Raw genomic sequence first — 20,944 nt, 5'->3', positions numbered from 1 at the left:
AAATAATAATAATAATAATAAAAATAGAAAAAAGAGAAAAAGAAAGATACAAATCAAAATGTAGAAACTATCCCCAAGGAAACCAAAAAAATTTTAAGTTCAGAATTTGGGAAAAGTAATGACTCTGGAATGGTAAATGTAGATTATGTCTTATATTTATCAAGGCAATTATATTTTTTATTATTTTAAATTTTTTTATTTGAAAATTTATTTTTATTTTTGTTATTTTTTTTTAGATAGTCTTGCTCAGTTGCCCAGGCTAGAGTGCAGTGGTGTGATCATGGCTCACTGCAGCCTCGAACTCCTGGACTCAAGTGATCCTCCCACCTCAGCCTCCTTAGTTGCTGGGACTACAAGGGCAGGCCATGCCTGGCTTCTATTGTATATTTCTTATTATGATTAAAATATTTAAAAATAATAGCTCCTCCATATGTGTGTACATACTCATAGATATTATTTGCTATTGGTAGAAGTCATTGTGGTTAGCACCCCAACATCTATATCATCCTAGATCGTTAATCTAAGTCAATCATGAAAATTCCATCCCCTTTACCAGTGATTGGTTCAGAAGTGGGCATGTGACATAATTCTACTTGATGAGGTATAAAGGGCTATCTGCTGGAATACATCAGGGAGTTTCCCTGCTTCTAAGAGAAAATTGGAGAAAAGATGCTTTTTCTTCTTGAGTTTGCTATTTCTTCTCTGAATATGAGTTCTAGAACTGATGCATCTCTTGTTATCAGCAAGAAGCTGAACTCAAGAATGAATGGTGGAAAAATGGAGTCTTTGATAAATGTCATTGGGCTACTGAATCAATCTAACTTGAAGACTGTTGCATTCTTACTTCTATAATAGGGCAAGGTAGGTTATGTTTATTCTGCTAGATAACAAACACTCCCTATATCTCAGTAGCTTAAACTAACAAAGACGTAATTTTTGCTTATACCACATGTCCATCATGGGTCAGCAGGGACATGTTTTCAATGTCTTCTTTACTGAGGGATGCAAGCTGATGGCTCCTCCTTCATCTGAAATGTTCCCTTTTGGATACTGTGGCAAGCAAATGGGAACATGATAAATTGTGCATCAACCTGTAAAGGCTTCTACCTGGAAGTGATGAACATTACTTTTGCTTACATTTCATCATGCAAAGCAATTAATATAGCTATCTCTAAACTAAAAGGGGTGGGGAGGAGCATTTCTGCCATGCGTGTGGAAGAGAAGAAGCAGTCAATGTAGATCAAAAGGACCACAAATAAAGATATAAAGAACTAAAAGAAACATAGTTAATAGGATAGATAAGGTATATATACACATGTATTTCTCAAAATTTGTACTCCAAAAATATAAAATATATCTTTTTAGTTGCTTTCTCAATATATACAAAAAGTAACTGTTATGTCAGTTAAAAAACTCAATAAACTCCAAAATGTAGAAATAATACAACCAACATTATTTAATACAATGACTAAAATTATAAAGTACAAATTAATTCATGAAAAAATTTAAGTTCACTTTTAAACAACTGGGTTAACAAAGAAACATAAACTAGTATCATAGAACTTCTATAAAAGAACAATAATGGGAATAGTAAATATCCATACATATGGGATAGAACTAAAGCAACATTTAGAGGAAAATTCAATAGCTCTAAATAATTTTCTTAGAATTCAAAAAGTGAAAAACTAATAAAGTTTTAGCACCTGGATGAAAAAGATAAAAATTAAGCAAAGCAAATGGAAGAATTTAATAACAAAATAATTAGTGATTTAGAACATAGAAATATAATACTAATAACTAAATATAAAACATTCCTTAAAACAACAATAAAATAGATAAAACACTAAGTCAACTAATCAAAAAAGCAACAAAAGACCCAAATAAATAAAAGAAGAAATGATCATAGGGAAATAAAGACAGAAACAGGAAATTAAAATAATCATGAGAACTTCACTCAGCTCTGTGAAAATATGTTTGGCAATCTGAATGAGAAGAGTAACTTTTTGTTTTTTCTTTTTTTGAGACAGGGTTTGGCTCTGTTACCCAGGCTGGAGTGCAGTGGCTCAATCTCGCCTCACTGCACCCTCCACCTCCTGGGCTCAAGCGATCTTCCCACCTCAGCCTCCCAAGTAGCTGAAACCACAGGCACCAGCCACCTTGTCTGGCTAATTTTTGTATTTTCCATAGAGACGGGATTTTATATGTTGCCCAGGCTTGTCTCCAACTCCTAGATCAAGTGATCCTCCCGCCTCGGCCTCGCAAAGTGTTGGGATCACAGGCATAGCCATGGCATCTGGCCAATGATAACTTTTAGCTAAGAAAATACAGCATATCCACACTGAAATCAGAAAAGATATAGACAAATCTAAACAAAATAATCCCCTTAGAAGAAACAGAGAAAATTAATAAAGAAAAGCTTCAGGCCCATTTGTTTCTATGGAAAGTTATACCAAGTCTTTAGAGGGAAGACAATATTAGCGCTATTTAGACAGCCCACAGCATTTAAAAAAGTACTATTCCAAATTATTTTTATGGCATGAAGGTGACATTTGATTCCAAATTCTGACATATTGTTTTAAAGAAAAGACCTACAGATCAATTTGACGTGTAGATATTGATACTAAACTCCTAAATAAGTTCTAGGAACAAATTTTAAGATTCAAGTGTCATTAGCAAGGGGAATTCATTTCATGAATCAATGACACTTCTATATTAAAAAATTATTAAATTGGAAGAACTAATGAGAAAAATCACACTATCATCTCCATAAATGCTGAACAGGCACCTGCCAAAACTCAGCAATCATTTTTGACAAAAACGCTCAATTAAATAGCAACATATGAATACTTTTTTAACTATGATATAAATGTATATTTCAGCCCAAAAGCCAGCATCATGATTAATGGGAAACATTCCACTGAAGTCAGGAAGAACTGATCTCCATCACTATTCTAGTGTAACTTTGTAATGGAGGTAATAGTGCAATCAAATAGGACAGCTGAAAATTTGGAAAGGAAGAGATGAAACATCCGTCAACACAAAAACTGATAAATCTTGGAATATCTGTTCAAATGAATACTATATGGCAGTGAATATAGAGGAATTACTGCTGCATACATTTATATGGCTGAATCTAAAAAATATAAGATTGTACAACAGCAACAATAAGTAATACACAGAAAAATGCATATGCTATTATTCTATTTATATAAGTATCTAAACAGATGAAACTATAGTATTAGGTAGTAAAAGCATGTAGTTCTGCAAAGGAATAGTTAGCTCAAATTTCAGCATAGTAGTTACTTCCGGGGCAGTGACGGGGAGGTGATTTATATGGAGCCCTCAGGATCTTCTAGGGGTACTGATAATATTATATTTCTTAAGCTGGTTGATGGATGCACAGGTCTTTATTTTATTGTTATTCTTTAAGCTACACATTGATAATACATTTTTTTCTGCCCCCTAGGATTGTGGATTTTTATTTCATGAGCTGGACACGATTTCTCGTGACATTATGCACCTGGCTCCAATGCTGCTATTATTATAATGTATTCTTTATATATGATATTTTCACAATTAAATGAAATCATTTTTGATATTTTTGCTTGTGATTAAAATAGAACTTATATTGATTATGTGTGTGTTTGGCGGTTTAGTATTTCGACATCTCAAATGTCAAAATAATGAAGAAATCATCACATGTGTACTTTGAATATGCCTGGAAGACAGGCTGATATCAACATAAAAGGATTTTTTTCTTTTTTTGAGACAGGGTCTTACTCTGTCACCCAGGCTGGAGGGCAGTGGCACAATCCCAACTCATTGCAACCTCTGCCTCTCAGACTCAAGCGATTCTCCTGCCTCAGTCTCCCCAGTAGCTGGGACTACAGGTGTGCACCACCACGCCTGGCTAATTTTTGTACTTTTTGTAGAGACAGGGTTTCATCATGTTGCCCAGGCTGCTCTCAAACTCCTGGACTCAAGCAATCTGCCTGCCTTGGCCTCCCAAAGTGCTGGAAGAACTCTCTTTCAAAAAAATAAAAATACCACTAACACATCTATAAAAGTAATAATTCATCCAGTCAATGGCCAAAGTTCTAATTTTCTCTTAAATGTAATAAATATGCTTTAAAAAAGTAATGTTAAATAAGAATCTAAGTAGAATTTTACATATTGCAATTGATTGGCATATCTTTTAAATCTCTTTCTTTCTCTTTTTTTTTTTTTTTTTTTTTGAGACAGAGTCTCGCTCTGTTGCCCAGGTTGGAGTGTAGTGGCATGATCGTGGCTCACTGCAGCTTCGACCTCCTGGGCTCAGGTGATCTGTGCATACCACCGTGCCCTGCTACTTTTTTGTATTTATTTGTAAAGAGAGGTTTTCACTGTGCTGCCCAGGCTGGTCTTGAACTCCTGAGCTCAAGTGATCCACCTGCCTCGGCCTCCCAAAGTGCTGGGATTACAGGCATGAGCCATGGGGCCTGGCCTAAATCTCTTTTAACCTATATATTCCCCTTTCATCTTTATTTAAATTGCAATTTATTTATTTAAGACACACGGAGTGTTTTTTTCTTTTAGACTTGCCCAGAGTCTGATTTTGTTGATAACATCCCCATGGTATTATTTAACATGTTTCTCTGTCCTTTGCAGTTTCTGCAAATTAGCAGGTTAATCTAGAAAATTTGCTTTCAAAAGATGATCATGGAGTGTAGCCTCAGCACTCCCACTTGTTAGAAATGAAAATGATTGGACTTTACCCTAAACCTATTTAATCAGAAACTCTGGACTTGCAGTCCAGCAATCTGATTTAACAAGCCTTTTGGGTTCTCCTAATCCCACTGATGTTTGCAAATGACTGACCTAGGTCTTTGGTCCATTTTAGGTTTGATTTTTTGGCAAGACTACTTCATAGTAATGGTGTATTCTTTCAAAAGGCATATAGTATCTGATTATCTTTTATTTTATAACCAGTGATGCTCAGCACTTAGATACATGAGGGTATAGTAGAAATTGAAAAATGGAGATAATGTATTGTCCGTTCTTCACTTATTACCTGAAACACAGAGTGTTACAGCTCTTATGGAATTTGTCTAGCAGGTTTTTTGGTCTTCACAGGAAACTTCCCCTTCCCCCACAAAACAAGAGAGAAATAGTCTTCATTTACTATTTAATAACCCAGTGTCCTTAAACAATCTTAAACATGCTGAGAAGTTGAAAGAATAGTACAATGAAAACCCATATACTAGAATTGGTTCATGGTTCTACAGGCTATATACAAAGCCTAGTGTCAGCAACTGCTTCTGGTGAGGGGCTCAGGAAGCTTACGATGCTGGCAGAAGGTGAAGAGAGCCAGCACATCACATGGCAGGAGCAGGAGAGAAAGACAGAGAGAGAGAGAGACAGAGAGAGAGAAATATTCTTTTAAACAACCAGGTCTCACACAAACTCAGAGAACTTATTCATTATCATGAGAATGGCACTAAGGCATTAATGAGGGATTCGCACCTATGATCCAACACCTCCCACTAGGACCCGCCTCTAACATGGGAGATTATAGTTTAATATGAGATTTGGAGGGAACAAACATCCAACCCATATCACATTGCATATGGTTGTCATGTCTCTTTAGTTTCCTTTAATCTAGAATAGTTCCCTCTCCTGTTTATCTTTCATGGCATTAACATTTTTGAAGGGTTAGAGCAATATGTTTCAGAGAATGTTCCACAATCTGGATTTGATTGTTTTCTTGTGCTAATATTTAGGTTAAATATTTTTGGGAAAATACAATATAGATTATGTTATATACTTCCAATACCATCACATCAAGAGTCATATCATGATAATGTGTTCCATTACTGGAGATCCTATATTTGATCACTTGGTTAAAGTGATAACTGCTAGATTCTTCTATTGTGAAAGAAGAAAAGTTTATTTTATGAACCTGATTTTATGTAGCTTAATTAACACCATGTAAGGAAAAACTTGAAGTGACTTGTTACTATCATAAAATAGATTTAAAATCCAGTTATAATTTTCCAAATAGCATTATTCTACACAGAACCTACCTTATTCTATTTTTTCCAAGCCGTCACAAAATTCACTCTGGAGATCTTTTCTTGGCAAAAATGCCTCAGCTGAAATTTTTGTTCTTGTTTGTTTTTCTCCATTAAATACATGCTTAATAATGTAAACATTTACAGTCTCTCTTTAAGAAACTTTGCAAGAAGATTAAATTATTTCAGGCTCTTGAGATGAAAGAGATAAAAGAAATTTTACCTGTATGCTCATAGAATATATATATGTATGTATATATATATATATATATATATATATATACAGCAACTACTGATATATACACACACACACACACACACACACACACACACACACACACACACATATAAGATTTTCAGCCTTTGGAGAAAATAACTTTACTCTCCTTGAATTCTCAGTATCAAAACCAGAATTCTTTCCTTCATTCTGTATATGTTTCAAGTAATTTTTGTTGTGACTAGAAAGGAAGACTAGTTGCGTGTATATTGTTGTAGTTGTACAGTGAAATGATTCTCTTATTCTACCTGGAGTTTTGGAAAATATCTCTGTTCATGTATTACTTTGATATTTGAGTGCCCTTCTTTGGCTACTTTATTAATCACATCATTTCAGATGTAATTTTGTTTTGATTTCAAATTCTGCCTTACTTTTTCCTTAGTTGTTTTTCCTTACTCGTCTTTCTCTTTTCAGTCCTTCCTTGAGTGCTCTGTGTGTGCACATGAGTGCACATGCTAGTGAAGAGAATGACTGCTTTCCAACTGAATTACCTTCCAAGAATATTTAGAACAAATAATACAATCATATATGTGGTAACCTTAGCTTACGAATATTTCTGTTAATAATGATATACTACAAGATGTGAGACTGGTTTCTAACCATCCTTAATAATACAAACTAATTATTAGTCAATTAGGCTAATATGTATCACTAACCTCACCTCACCCTTTTGTGTCATGGACAGGCCTTGACTATAGCTGAGTGCCTTCAAGAACACTGGAGCCACATCTTCTAATTAGGACCCTTCTCTTCCCAGGTGCTTCTGATCTCTTGTCTCTCTGTTCTCTACCACTATACCACTCCATCCCACGGTCTTTTGGGTTTTTTGCAAGTCTGTAGCCACACATTTGATATTACAAGCACAATTATTTTTTATTGAAGGATACCAGATCATTCCTTTCAAATAGAGTGTGTTATCTGGCTCACAGTTCTATTTTTCATGCCCCATCACATTTCTCTACACGGCAATGGAGAAAGGAAATGTAGCAGGAAATGATTTGGGCCAAAACTACTGTGGGACAGCCATGGGAGGCCTGAGAAGCAGTTCTCTGGGAGGTAGGGCCAAGTGTCGAGTGTCAGTGTCTTGGCTGTCTGACAGGGCTTGAAAGGGGATCCCAGGCTTTACCTGATTGGGGCTGAGGGGCTGTGAGACCTTGCTGATCTGGGAGCCTCAGCACCCTAGCGGGGATCTATCACCAGGCCGAAGGCAGGCATGCACAGTCAGGCTTCTGATACCCCTGAGACCATCTAATTCTCAGAAGCCACTCCCTCAGATCCCACAGAGTGGTTGGCCTGCCCTCCTCTAGCAACCCTTGTGGTGGTCTTGAGCTACATATAACTCCAGAGTGTTTGCTCAGCTGCTGTGGGTCTCCTTGCCCAAGAGACCTAGCCCTGTGAAAAAACTGTGTGACAGTTTGAACCAATAAAACATCTTGGTTCTCCATGGCAGAAAAGAAACTTGGATTCCATGAATGTGAATAGCATACCTTTTTCTTTTCTAGGCTGGTAAATATGCTACTGTATAAACTGACTTACTTTTCATTGCTCAAAGACGAATGCTTATCATCCAAGTCATATCTTTAAAAGAGCCATAGATCTTTAAAAGTATTTCATTCTTAGCTGCCTTCAAACTTTTTAGAAAACTGCCTTTCATAATGCACTATAAAAATAAAAACAGTCACCACTGTCTCCTGGCTTACACCAACACATTGTTGTCTTTTTATGTTTTCTTTTTGGTCAAAGTCTCTACTTAACCAAAAAAAAGAAAAGTTTTTATTTTTGTTCAGAACAAAAATCCAGTGTCAACAAAAACAGAACACAAAAGAACACATTCCTTTATATTTTGAAGTTTGGTCACTGCTGCAGAAAGAACAGCCTGATATTGGTGTATCAACACTATGGCAAATAAGATGTTAAAAAACCTAGACGTTTATTATGAATCCTTGACATCTTTTATCGAACAGGAGAATCATACATATAGTACAAGGAAATCTTCAGATTCATTAATTCCCTCAATAGAACCTTAAAAAAATGAGAATTGTATTACATTTTATCAACAGTTTACCCACTACATATGACGGCATAAAAATAGTCACCATGCCATGAATTTTTTAAAAAGAGAGGCAAATATATACGGCGAAGAAGTAAGAGGATTTATGGATCACATTTTAAACTACAAAGTGATAAAATTACCAGCTAGTGGTCTATTTTTAAGCTCATACGTGGAATTTAGGTTGTTACTAGGGAACAGATATTGAGGACAGGTGAGCCACCTTTTCCTTGGGTTCCTAAATGGCCACCATGCAGCAGAGGTACCATCTGGCAACATATATCTCAGGCTGGGACATGACCAAAAAGTCAATTTATTTGTTTCTTTAAGCCTGTAAGCTTTGGTTGTGGGAGATCCTCTTTGATGCAGCAGTTTAGCCTTACCCTGATGAACATATCTGTGTACATGTGCCTTCACTATGCAGGACACAAACTGATTGAATAATAACATTACAATCGCATCTTGCAACAGGCATATTTTATGTTTTTTAAGAGAAAGTTTCATGGTGTTCCCGCTTTTGTATGTTGAAAGAATCTCAACTAGGAAGTAATCCCTCCACAAAAAAATAGAAATTTAGATCTTTGTTTCTCACATTGAAGATGATAGTCCTGATAAGGCTGAAGACTCAGCTCAGGCTAGATATACTGGGATCTATGATAGAAATGTGTTATCACAAAGAATAAGTGGCTTGAAGAATCATTCTAGGTGTCACAAGATCCTGAAAGCAGAGGAAATAAAAGCAGTAATCAGAATGCACTGTGGAATATATTCTGTATAGTTCAGTAAAATTTGTATTCTTCAGTTCTCTTTGGAGAATGAGTTTGGTCACTCTTTTTTTTTTTTTTTTTTACAGGGTCTCACTCTGTCACCCAGCCTGGTGTGCAGTGGCATGATCTCAGCTCACTGCAGCCTCAACCTTCCCTACTGAAGTGATCCTCTCACCTCAGCCTCCTGAGTAGTTGGGATCACAGGCACATGCCGCTACACTCAGCTAATTTTTTTGTAGAATTTTTTGTAGAGATGGGGTTCTGCCATTTTGCTCAGGCTGGTCTTAAATTGCTGGGCTCAAGTGATCTGCCTGCCTCAGCCTCTCAAAGTGTTGGGATTACAGGCGTGAGCCACAGCGCCTGGCTGGTCATTCTTCAAAAATCACTTTGTTGTCTTCATAAAGCTTATGTACTGCAAAAAATATATATTATACTTTTGGCTCCTAAATTATTCTATTATCATAAAGACTCTAATGGCAAGTGTGAGAAAAACAGCAGTATCTCTTAAGGATTTCCCTTTTAACCTGGTTTATTTTATATGAAGCATATTCCAGTGAATCTCAGAATCATTACTGTTTTAGGTGCAGAAAAGATGAGAAAATCTGGGGCACTACCTTCCCCGCTTTTCAATTTATAGGTAAAGAACCTAAGGCAGAGAGAGAGGGGGCAATTTGCCCGAGTCTCCTAGTTCACCATCTGAACCTAGTTACTCATCCACTTAGAGCACAGATGAGAAACACCTTAGTGTGTGTTTCCGGTGGGGGATTTATGCACAGATAAAATAGGTAGCTGTCAATGTGGCACCATATGAAGTGTTCTTGGAAGAGCCAATATTCTCCTGTCATTTTGCCAGGAGGGCTGAAGTAGCTGCTCCTAATGAAAGACATACACACCACGTGGGAAATATCACATTAAGTAGTAACGCGCTGATAACATGACCACATACACAAAGTTTTAAGTTTGGCTTTTTAATGCTGAGAAAGAATATAAGATAGGAGCCTGGGCATGGTGGCTCATGCCTGTAATCCCAGCACTTTGGGAGACCGAGGTGGGTGGATCATGAGGTCAGGAACTTGAGACCAGCCTGGCCAATATGGTGAAACCCCGTCTCTACTAAAAATACAAAAATTAGCTGGGTGTGGTGGCGTGCACCTGTAGCCCCAGCTACTTGGGAGGCTGAGGCAGAAGAATCACTTGAACCCAGGAGGTGGAGGTTGCAGTGAGCCGAGATCACACCACTGTACTCTAGCCTGGGTGACAGAGTGAGGCTCTGTCTGAAAAAAAAAAGAATATAAGATAGGAAAGATAAGTTGTGATGGTGAAGAGGCAATGGTAGCAAATGCTCAGTGTCTGCAGTAAGGATGAGAGAATCTTCAAAACTAATTATGTAAAATGTACAAGATTCTCTGAGGGCTTTGGGCCCCTGGAAATTGATACCCCCTCAAAATAGAGTAGCACTGATAAAGGAGGTTTGAATGGCAGCAAATATGAAATATGTCACTTGTATAATTTTGCTTAGAAACAGGTTTTTATATAAACAAAAGACGATTAGAGTTGTGTAAATGTGCTTTCTGCACTTCTCATTGGACATAACATAAAGAGAAGGTGTGGAATTAACCATGGTTTATGGCACTAGTGAATCCAATTTATTCACTTTCATAAGACTTAAAAGTTCATGAATGTTTCCAAATAATTCTCTCAATAATCTTTGAGGAAAGTATTGTAATTGTAATTATAATTATTCATATTGCATTTATTCATTTATTTGTTAAACTAACTAATATTTTTTGAACACCTTTCATGTGCCAGGCTAGAGATACCTGATGAACAAAAGAAACAATAATCTCTGTCCTTGGAGACCGTAGAGGTATGGGGACCTTCTTATATATAACTTTGGAGGATATTCAGCTACCTAGGACTCAAAAAATATCAGGGCATTTGAAAAAAGAGGTTGAGAGGAGACTTTCTTTTAGAAGACCACATGAAGTCTAGTTGGGAACATATATCATTCAAGTACATATCTGGAAAGTTTCATAGTTAGAGGAAGTGGATGTGGGAAATGCCAGTGAGGCTGAGGTCTTGAATTCAATTCTGTCCAAACTAAGATTATTACCCTTGAAACAGATTTGTTGCAATATGGCTTAATTCATATGCCCATGCTAATAATCTGATCGCTCCCTATTTCTATTTTATTATTATTACCAAACTTATGTTACCATTCAGGAGCTAGTGTTACATTATAGGATCATTTGTAAAGCCAAACTGAAGGTTTTCAGACACAGGAGACCTAGGAATGTGAAAAACCAACCCAAGTCTCCTGGAAGCAAGAAAAACCCACAACTGAGCTAAACTTTGCAAAAGCCAGCAAGCTGAGCAGGCATGTCATATCGGGGAGCAAGCCAAACACATTTCCCAGACCTGCAAAGAAACCAGTGATCATCCATCAGCAGAGAGAGAGAGTCTTTCGTTAAATGGGCTGGCACGCAAGCCATCAGAAGCTCCTCAGCCCAGCAAGATCTCAAACAAAAGAACAGCATCTCTAACTATGCAGTCCAGCAAGATCTCAAACAAAAGAACAGCATCTCTAGCTATACAGCCTAAGTTCCTGTGTGACTTATTTACTGAATAAAATGCATTTCCTAGGGTAGCCCACTTTAATAATATAGTTTAACAACAGCAGGCTTCTGTTTTTGACCAAGGCTCAGTTATTCCTAGTCACTGAAATTGGATTTAACTGCAGCACCTGAGAGGCTCAAAGACTTAATAAGGATGCCTCAGTGACAGTTACAGATTGACAAGGGCCAGGTGGCCACACACAAACATTTAATCAAAGATTTTTGAGGAGTCTTTTGTCTTGCTTTCTTCTTCATTCTCCTCATTTGGTTCAAGAGTTGGTGCGTATATGTGTTAGTCTGTGTGTGTCTGTATGTGCGTGTGTGTCTGTGTGTGTGTGTGTGTGAGACAGACAGAGAGAGAGAGAGAGGCACGTGCGCTATGAATCCCTTTGTAGTCTTATGACATCTATTGAAATCTCAGAATAATCTTTCTAAGTTTGTTAAATAAAATATCATTACAAAGGTAACCAAATATGATGAAATATAGTTATCGAAATATTAAAATAAAAGCAAATCCATGATGATGGTGTTGTATGTGATTCTTCATTAGTATATTACACAACAAGATCTAGGGTAGATCTACAAATTGCCCATTTCAAAGTGATGATGAGCGTAGAAGACATTTTGAGACACTGCAACACTGTAGTATAATATGAAAATATTTGTGATTTCTATGGGTGATATTTACAGGTATTCCCAATAGTACTGTGGTCTATGACTGATGTTCATAAATAAGGAGAGGCTAAATTTCTATTAGAGGTTAGTAAAATAAAGATATAATATTTATTTTCTATGTTTAAATATAGAGATGTATGAAGAGATATGTAAATTATGTCCTATAAATTAAAATAAGACACTTTTTTTCCCATTCATATTCATAGACTCCTGAATTCTATTTCAGACTCCAGGTTTAGAGTCATTGATTAATTAGCCAAGTCTTTTATTTGTCTTAAACTAGAGTTTGCAAACTAGTAGAATGTGGGCCAAATTGGTCCACAGAGGTGTTTGATAGGAGTTGCCAGTGTTAAAGTTTTTGATTATTTATATATAAATAGCCAGATTTGCAGTTCCTCTTGAAAAATGGAAATACGTAACAACATTGGGCTAAATATTACATGGTTAAAACTGGCTGGAACTCAGTTGCAGCTTCCTCATGTACACAGGGCATGGGCCCTCCTCCTGCCCTAGGTCCCAGCTGGCTCACTTCACTCACAGATACCACCTCTGTGGCCATTTCAGATTTCTGTCCTCCAAAAATCATAAGATAATAAATTTGTGTTGTTGGCCGGGCACAGTGTCTCATGCCTGTAATCCCAGCACTTTTGTAGGCCGAGGCTGGTGGATCACGTGAGCCCAGGAGTTTAAGACTGGCCCAGGCAACAGCGTGAAATCCCATCTCTACAAAAAATACAAAAATTAGCTGGGCATGGTAGCACATACCTATAGTTACAGCTACTCAAGAGGCTGAGGTGGGAGCTTTGCCTGTGCCTGGGAGGTCGAGGCTGCAGTGAGCCATGATCATGCCACTGCACTCAAGCCTGGGCAATAGAACAACATTTAAAAAAAAAATTGTGCTCTTTTAAGGTGCTAAATTTTGGTAGTTTGTTGCAGCAGCAATTAGAGACTAATACAAGTATTAACTATGGCAGGCACTGTTACAGAAAGCATCTTGAAGTTATTCAGGACGTTTTCCAGGGTAAGACTATAAACTTCCTGTGGCCAAGTACTGTGTCTTATTCAGTTATAAATTCAGTACCTACAAGTGCCTAGTACAAAAGAAGAAATCAAAAAACACTTGTGGAATTCAACAGAATTCATATTTATTTATTTATTTATTTATTTATTTTTCTTGAGATGGAGTCTCACTCTGTTGCCCCGGCTGGAGTGCAGTGATGCAATCTCAGCTCATTGCAGCCTCCGCCTCCTGGGTTCAAGCTATTCTCCTGCCTCAGCCTCCTGAGTACCTGGGATTACAGGCGCTTTTATACATCCAGCTAATTTTTGTATTTTTAGTGGAAACGGGGTTTCACTGTTTTGGTCAGGCTGGTCTTGAACTCCTGACCTCGTGATCCACCCGCCTCGGCCTCCCAAAGTGCAGGGATTACAGGCATGAGCCACAGTGCCTGGCCTTGAATTAATATTTCTTAAACCCTATGTCTCTTAGTCTGCATGATGATAGTGGTGGACAGTGATTTAACTCTGTTTTGTTCTTGGCTTTCTGGCAACATAACTGTGATCACAATCAGACAGTCTTAGAGATGGATGGAACCTCAAAATATGGAGTACTTTAAGGAGTTGCTTTGAACCTATTCTGGTTGAGTGGGGGTTACCTAATAAATTTACAAACATTAAAAAACCCATGAAACTATTTCATGCAACAATTTGCTTTAAAAATTACCTGCATTTTACTATTACTTTGGGGTAGTCACTGTTTCATTTGTCAATCATTTTGTTTGATAAAGAAATATTTCTTATCTAGAGCCAAAAATTTGCTTGTCATTTTTTTTTCAAGCTCCTAGTTAAGCTAATTTAAACTTAGCTTAGTTGAGCTAAGCTAGAGCTACTAAGAATAAATCTTGCTTGTAGATGATAGCTTTTGGATATGTGGAGGTAGCTATCAAGAAGACTCCCATTACCACCCCTACTCCTGCTCAAGTTCCTAAAAAATAGGCCCGGTGCGGTGGCTCACATTTGTAATCCCAGAACTTTGGGAAGCTGAGGTGGGTGAATCACCTGAGGTTAGGAGTTTGAGGCCAGCCTGTCCGACATGGTGAAATCCTGTCTCTACTAAAAATAGAAAAATTATCTGGGTGTGGTGGTGCATGCCTATAGTACCAGCTACCTGGGAGGCTGAGTCAGGAGACTCGCTTGAATCTGGGAGGCCGAGGTTGCAGTGAGCCGAGATCATGCCACTGCACTCCAGCCTGGGTGACAGAGTGAGACCCTGTCTCAAAAAAAAAAAAAAAAAAAAAAAAGTTTCTAAAAAATAACCTGGGCATATAATCCAAATATCTCTACCTATTTCTTATAGAAATCCCTTGGCATTATGGTTTCTTGATTAACAATCCTCTCAAAATGCAGTGCCTAGCATGAAACACAGTTTCCAGATGTTATCTAAACAGCGCAGAGAACAACAGGCTATGATTGCCCTTGATCAGCACATGACATTCTGTAACTTATATTAATTTTGTAGGAGAAGGGAACAGCCTATTAATTCATATTTAGCCTGTAGTGCTAACTTTTTAAAGACATGTTTTAATTTATACGTTAAACTGGGCTTTCCAAGTGCTATAGTTGTACCATTGATTATTTGAGTCCAAAAGCACAAAATTCACTTATCCCTTTTCAATATCATCATATTTGTATTTTGACTTTCAGCCTAATGAACTTATTTACAATTGTGATTTGGTCACATAAAGTATCAACAGTTTCCTCTCCATTAAACTCAACAAACATTTATTGAACAATTGCTAAGTGCTTAGAATTGCACTAAATGAATTGGGTCATTTGTACAACTAACAGCATATGTTGCTATCTAAGTGACTATAAATTTGAGGAACAGGAAACGGTTAAAATTAGAACCCTTCCCACAATATGACAGCAATTCATTAATCAACACCTTGTGGATACTGTCAGATTTGAATCATGCTAACCATACAACCTTATCCAGTCCTCATTTCCTCACCTTGTTCCTTATCCTGAAACTTTGCCAAACACTTCGTTGAAATCCAGATGCTAGTATATAATATTGCTATTACTCAATATATGGTGTCATATGTTTTAACAAGGAAATGAGTGTAGATTTGGTACTTGTATGCCTCATAGCACCTAGACTTGAGCAATATATTAGATCAGACGCATCCTTTCTCTTTCCCTATCTACTTCTTAGAATGGTTTTCAAACAAATAGAATAATAGCAAATGAAGTCTGAAAATATCAGAAAATAAAATCCAGTTTGACTGGGAAGTCCAGGTTTCCTTAGAAAGGGAGAGTCTGGGGTGGTGAAACTGGTAACAGAAATAAAATGGTTGCTAGAAAGCAATATCTAAGTGGTGTTTCTGGAAAAGGTAAGTGAAGAAGAGGCATTTATAGTTTAGGTTTGTAATTTTCCAAGCAATCCCAGAGGGTTTAAGCAGAGGGCAGGCAATGTGGAAGGCCTTGGATGGAGTTGTCTTAGCAACGAAGCCCTTTTCCTTCCTGACTCAGCTAGGCAGGGAAGTGAGAGCAGCTTTGAGGAATGTGCTGAACTTTGCAAGAAGTTGGTTTCCAGCTCTCAGGAAAGTTAAATTAAAATTTCCTCAATGTATGTGATGTTCTTGTTCCTCAGGCTTATGGTTTAAAAAATTGGCTCAAGCAATGTTCTGACAAACAAGGGGTAGCGAGAGACTTTAACGATATAACCAGGCGGTTTGAACATAGGTTCTTTCTCCAGCTCTTCAGAACAAGCCTTAGTTATACACTCGGCTAGGGGCCCCCACCATGCTTTGGCCACCAACTGGTCACTTGGAATGTGGACTGGGTCTTTCTGCTTTCAATCTGCCTACATATTACTCATCTCTTTTTCTTCCAGCTGCCAGAGGGATTTTTCTAAAGTGAAAGTCTGCTCTTTGTATAAAATGCTTGGGTGACTTCCGTTGTCTTTAGGATAAGAGCTAAACTTCATGTGGTATATGAGTCATTAGAAGATGTGGCTCATACATCATTATGGTCACTCCTCTCTGTTAACCCTTCTGTACTGCAGCCCTTCACAACTACTGGCATTTCTTGATTCCATTAAATTCCCTGTTGCCCCCTTTGCTTGCTGCTGTCTGTGCTTGGAATATCCTCCCTATACCTCCTTCTCTATGTGGCCTCCCTATATCTTGTCTTTTAGATCTCAAGGTCATCATCCACTTCTCCAAAACCCTTCCACAACCCCCTCTTTCTTTCCCCACATTGAGGGAATAGTAGCCACATATAATATTATTTTTGTTATAATGATGCTTTTAAAAGATAAAACCCTTGTTTGAATGTGTGGAGTATTCCTCAGAATTCATAAATTGTCTATCCATCATAACAATTAATACTAATGAAAAGCTAATCTAACATCCACAGTTAATTGGCTAAGTCAGATTTCTTCTGTGGTCAGATTGCAAGTTAATCAGAAGCACTCACATCTCCAGGAGCTTCTTCCATTAAAATTGGGCTAGGACCAATTTTAATTGTTGATTCTTCCATTAAAATTGGGCTAGGACCTTGATCTTTCCACTTCCATCTTCTCTAGTCCCTGTCCCCTGATTCAAAATCCACTTAAATGGGTATTTTTCACAAGCTTTCCATGTTCCTTTCAGTCAGAACTAACTCTAATCATCAATGTTTACCTTAGCTTATCCATATTTTTATTTAGGAAAACTCAGCATGTTTTTGTTTCCCCAAATCTATCCACTAAAAAGAAGACTCCTTAAGGAAAGGGCTCAGCTTAGCACTTTGCATTGGCTTAAAGCATCTGACCCAGGTTAAACTGGATGAACAAAAATATCATTTATATTTATTCAGGAACCTTACAGAAGTCTACAAAATAGCTTGTTTGGGATGTTACAGCTTCCACTAGCTATTGGCTAGAGTTGTGATCTATAAGTATGGTGCACATAGACCAATTCCTTTTTTTTCTTAAATAATCATACTTTGCTTATTTGTCTCTATTATCATTCCTGCCACACCCAACTACTTTATGTACCTTAGTTCTACTCTGTTTTTTTTTTTTTTTTTTTAGACACTCTCACTCTGTCACCCAGGCTGGAGTGTAGTGGTGAGATATTGGCTCACTACAACCTCCGCCTCCTGGTTTCAAGTGATTCTCCCGCCTCAGCCTCCTGTATAGCTGGGACTACAGGCGTATGTCACCACATCCGGCTAATTTTTGTATTTTTGGTAGAGAGGGGATTTCACCATGTTGGCCAGGCTTGTCTTGAGCTTCTGACATCGAGTGATCTGCCCTCCATGGCCTCCTAAAATGCTGGGATAACAGGTGTGAGCCACCGCGCTCAGACTACCCTGTTCTTTATGCAGTTTTCTCTCTCGGAATGCTCTTTCTTACTCCATCTTTGTCAAATTTCTGTGTAGTTTCAAGGGTCATGTTAAATGCTATCTTCCATGAAGACATCCTGGTTTACCAATCTGAGTAGGATTTCTCTGTTTTCACCCCTCCCTCACAATGTCATTTGTTTATACTGCTGTAGGGCACATACCTTTTTCTATTATTTGCTTTTATTATTTCTGTGTGCATTTCCCTTCCAAATAAATGGGAACTGCCTTCAAAACAGGATCTTATCTTACTTATTGTATCTGCTATGGCTCCTAAAACAGAGCCTGCTACAGAGTGGGTGGCCAATAAATATTTGTTGAATAAATGAAAACAAATGAGAGGTATTCAATAAGCATCTTTTATAGTGAACTAATCACAAAATTTTCCAGTTTTTGAAGAATCTAGATATTTTTTGAGACTTCATAGGACCCACGTGAGTGCTGCAAATTTTGATCAACTTCTTGAGATCTTTTTCCTTTTGGAAGTCTCTTCTGAGGCAGTCAGTCCCCAATAAGAAGAATGAATGACACCGACTGAGAGCAGCAGGCAGAGCGTCAGATTGGGGAACAGTACACCTCTCTACCATCCTCTCTCAGATCACTCCTGAGAATAGGCAGGCCAGCTGAGTTAACTTGATGGTCCAGGGAGAGATGTCATTTCCATATGTCTCTTACTGAGTGGGAATATTCGTTTCCATTTAGCCTTCCCAACCCCTCTGTTCAGGGTGGAGCTTAAGCCAGGAAAGAGCCCTTGGATTTCTAGGAGTGTGGTTCTGAGAAGGAAAAAAACCTTTTAATGTGAAGAATGTGAGCCCTTTTAAATTATTAGGCCCAGAAAGGTGTTTAAAATGTAACAGCAGTTACATCTCACTCTCCCCTGAGCCAAATAATTATCTCTTGAAGATACTTATTATGTAGGCTCTAGACTGATGCTAAATAACTATAATGTCATATACCTTACAGTGTAAGAATATACATCCAATCACGAAGCAATGTTACTTCTGTTAACCAATGAGAATTCCTGATAACATTTGTAATTGTCCTTTTTTCTTTAAAAATTTAAGCCTCTAGTTTCTTCTCAGGAGCACCCCCCTCAAGGAAACTTGGAAGTGTGTTCTGGGCTGCAATCCTCAACTGTGGCCCAAACTCTCCATATTAATTTTGCCTCAGTTTATTCCTTTTAGGTCAACATTTCTGGTGCTGTTAGCAAGAGTCACAACAAACCCATCCCATCCTCTAACATTTTTCCCGAACTTGACCCCTGGTCAGCCTTCGAAACCTTTGTGTTCTTCCTATTCTGAGATAAATTATTAGATGTAAAGTGGTGGATGTTACTAAAATTCCAGACCTAATTCTTCCACTCTTTGATTAAAGGTCTAGACTTTACTTGGGCTATTCTTTCAAACTCTCTCTAGAACAAAGGTTTTTGGTATTTATCTTGTGGGTAAGAGATTTGGGTTGTAGGGAAAAAACTGCCTTTTTTCTGCCTCTCCCTTAGGACCAGAGATTCAGGTTAAGGATTTTTCCATCTCTGTCTCACAGCATAAGGTTCAAGTCAAAGGGCTGGCAGTTTGGCACCTGTGGTCTTGTTTTCCATAGCATACTTTAAAAATTGCCACTGCATAGCCAATCACTAACCAAGGTCATTTTTATAAACCAATACAAATTGTTTTTAATTTTTTAGTATTTTTAGTTTTAGTTTTTGTGGATACATAGTAGGTGTATACATTTGTGGGGAATATGGAATATTTTAATACAGGTAGGTATACAGTGTGTAATAATCACATCAGAGTAATTGAGGTATCCATCACCTCAAGCATTTATCCATTGTGTTACAAACAGTACAATTATACTCTTTTAGGTATTTTAGAATTTACAATTAAATCATTATTGACTATAATCAACCTGTTGTGCTGTCAAATATTAGATCTTGTCCATTCTTTCTATTTTTTATACCTATTAACCATTCCTTCTCTTCTGTCCCCCTCCCTCCCCATTCCGCCCCCACCCCTGGCCCCACCCTACTATCCTCTGGTAACTGTCTTATTCTCTATCTCCATGAGTTCAAGTGTTTTAATTTTTAGCTTCCACAGATAAGTGGGAACATGTGAAATTTGTTTTTCTGTGCCTGGCTTATTTAATTTAACATAGTGACCTGCAGTTCCATCCATGTTGTTGAAAATGACAGGATCTCATTTTTTATGGCTGTTTAGTATTCCATTCTATTTATGTACCATATTTTGTTTGTCCATTTATCTATTGGCAAACACTTGGGATACTTCCAAATCTTGGCTGTTGTGAATAGTGCTGCAATAAACATGGGAGTGCAGATATCTTTTTGATATGCTAATTTCCTTTCTTTTGCTTATATACCTAGTAGTGGGATTGGTGGATCATATGGTAGCTCTAATTTTAGTTTTTTGAGGAACCTCCAAACTGTTCTCCATAGTGGTTGTACTAATTTACATTCCCACCAACAGCATATGAGGTTGCCCTTTTCTCCACAGCCTTGCCAGCATTTGTTATAGCCTGTCTTTTGGATAAAAGCCATTTTACTGGGATGAGATAATATCTCATTGTAGTTTTGATTTGCGTTTATCTGATGATCAATAATGTGGAGCATCTTTTCTTATATCTGCTTGCCATTTGTATGTCTTCTTTTGAGAAATATCTATTCAGATCTTTTTCTCATTTTTAAATCAGATTATTAGATTTTTTCCTGTAGAGTTGTTTGAGCTCCTTAAATATTCTGGTTATTAATCCCTTGCCAGATGGGTAGTTTGCAAATATTTTCTCCCATTCTGTGGGTTGTCTCTTCACTTTGTTGATTGTTTCCTTTGCTGTGCAGAACTTGATGGGATCCCATTTGTCCATTTTTACTTTGGTTGCCTTGTTTGTGGGGGTATTGCTCAAGAAATCTTCGCCCAGTCCAATGTCCTAGAGACTTTCTCCAGTCCCATGTCCTGGAGACTTTCACCAAAGTTTTCTCCCAGTAGTTTCATAGTTTGAGATCTTAAATTTAAGTCTTTAATTCATTTTGATTTGATCTGCCCACCTCAGCCTCCCAAAGTGCTGGGATTACAAGCGTGAGCCACCATGCCCAGCCTTTTATTTGTAACTTG

General features: G+C 37.6%; 1 non-coding gene across 1 annotated transcript; it reads left to right on the top strand.

The window, feature by feature from the left end:
* The first annotated feature begins 5,060 nt into the window (after nucleotides 1-5,060).
* On the top strand, nucleotides 5,061-5,124 carry LOC129041808 (U7 small nuclear RNA). The gene has a single exon (XR_008503949.1). It is a non-coding gene; the product is annotated as a U7 small nuclear RNA (small nuclear RNA).
* The last annotated feature ends 15,820 nt before the right edge of the window (nucleotides 5,125-20,944 follow it).

This window comes from Pongo pygmaeus, chromosome 6 (genome assembly GCF_028885625.2).
Source record: "Pongo pygmaeus isolate AG05252 chromosome 6, NHGRI_mPonPyg2-v2.0_pri, whole genome shotgun sequence".
NCBI lineage: Eukaryota > Metazoa > Chordata > Mammalia > Primates > Hominidae > Pongo > Pongo pygmaeus.
Note: the sequence above shows the minus strand (reverse complement) of the source record. Positions and strands in the feature narration are given on the sequence as shown.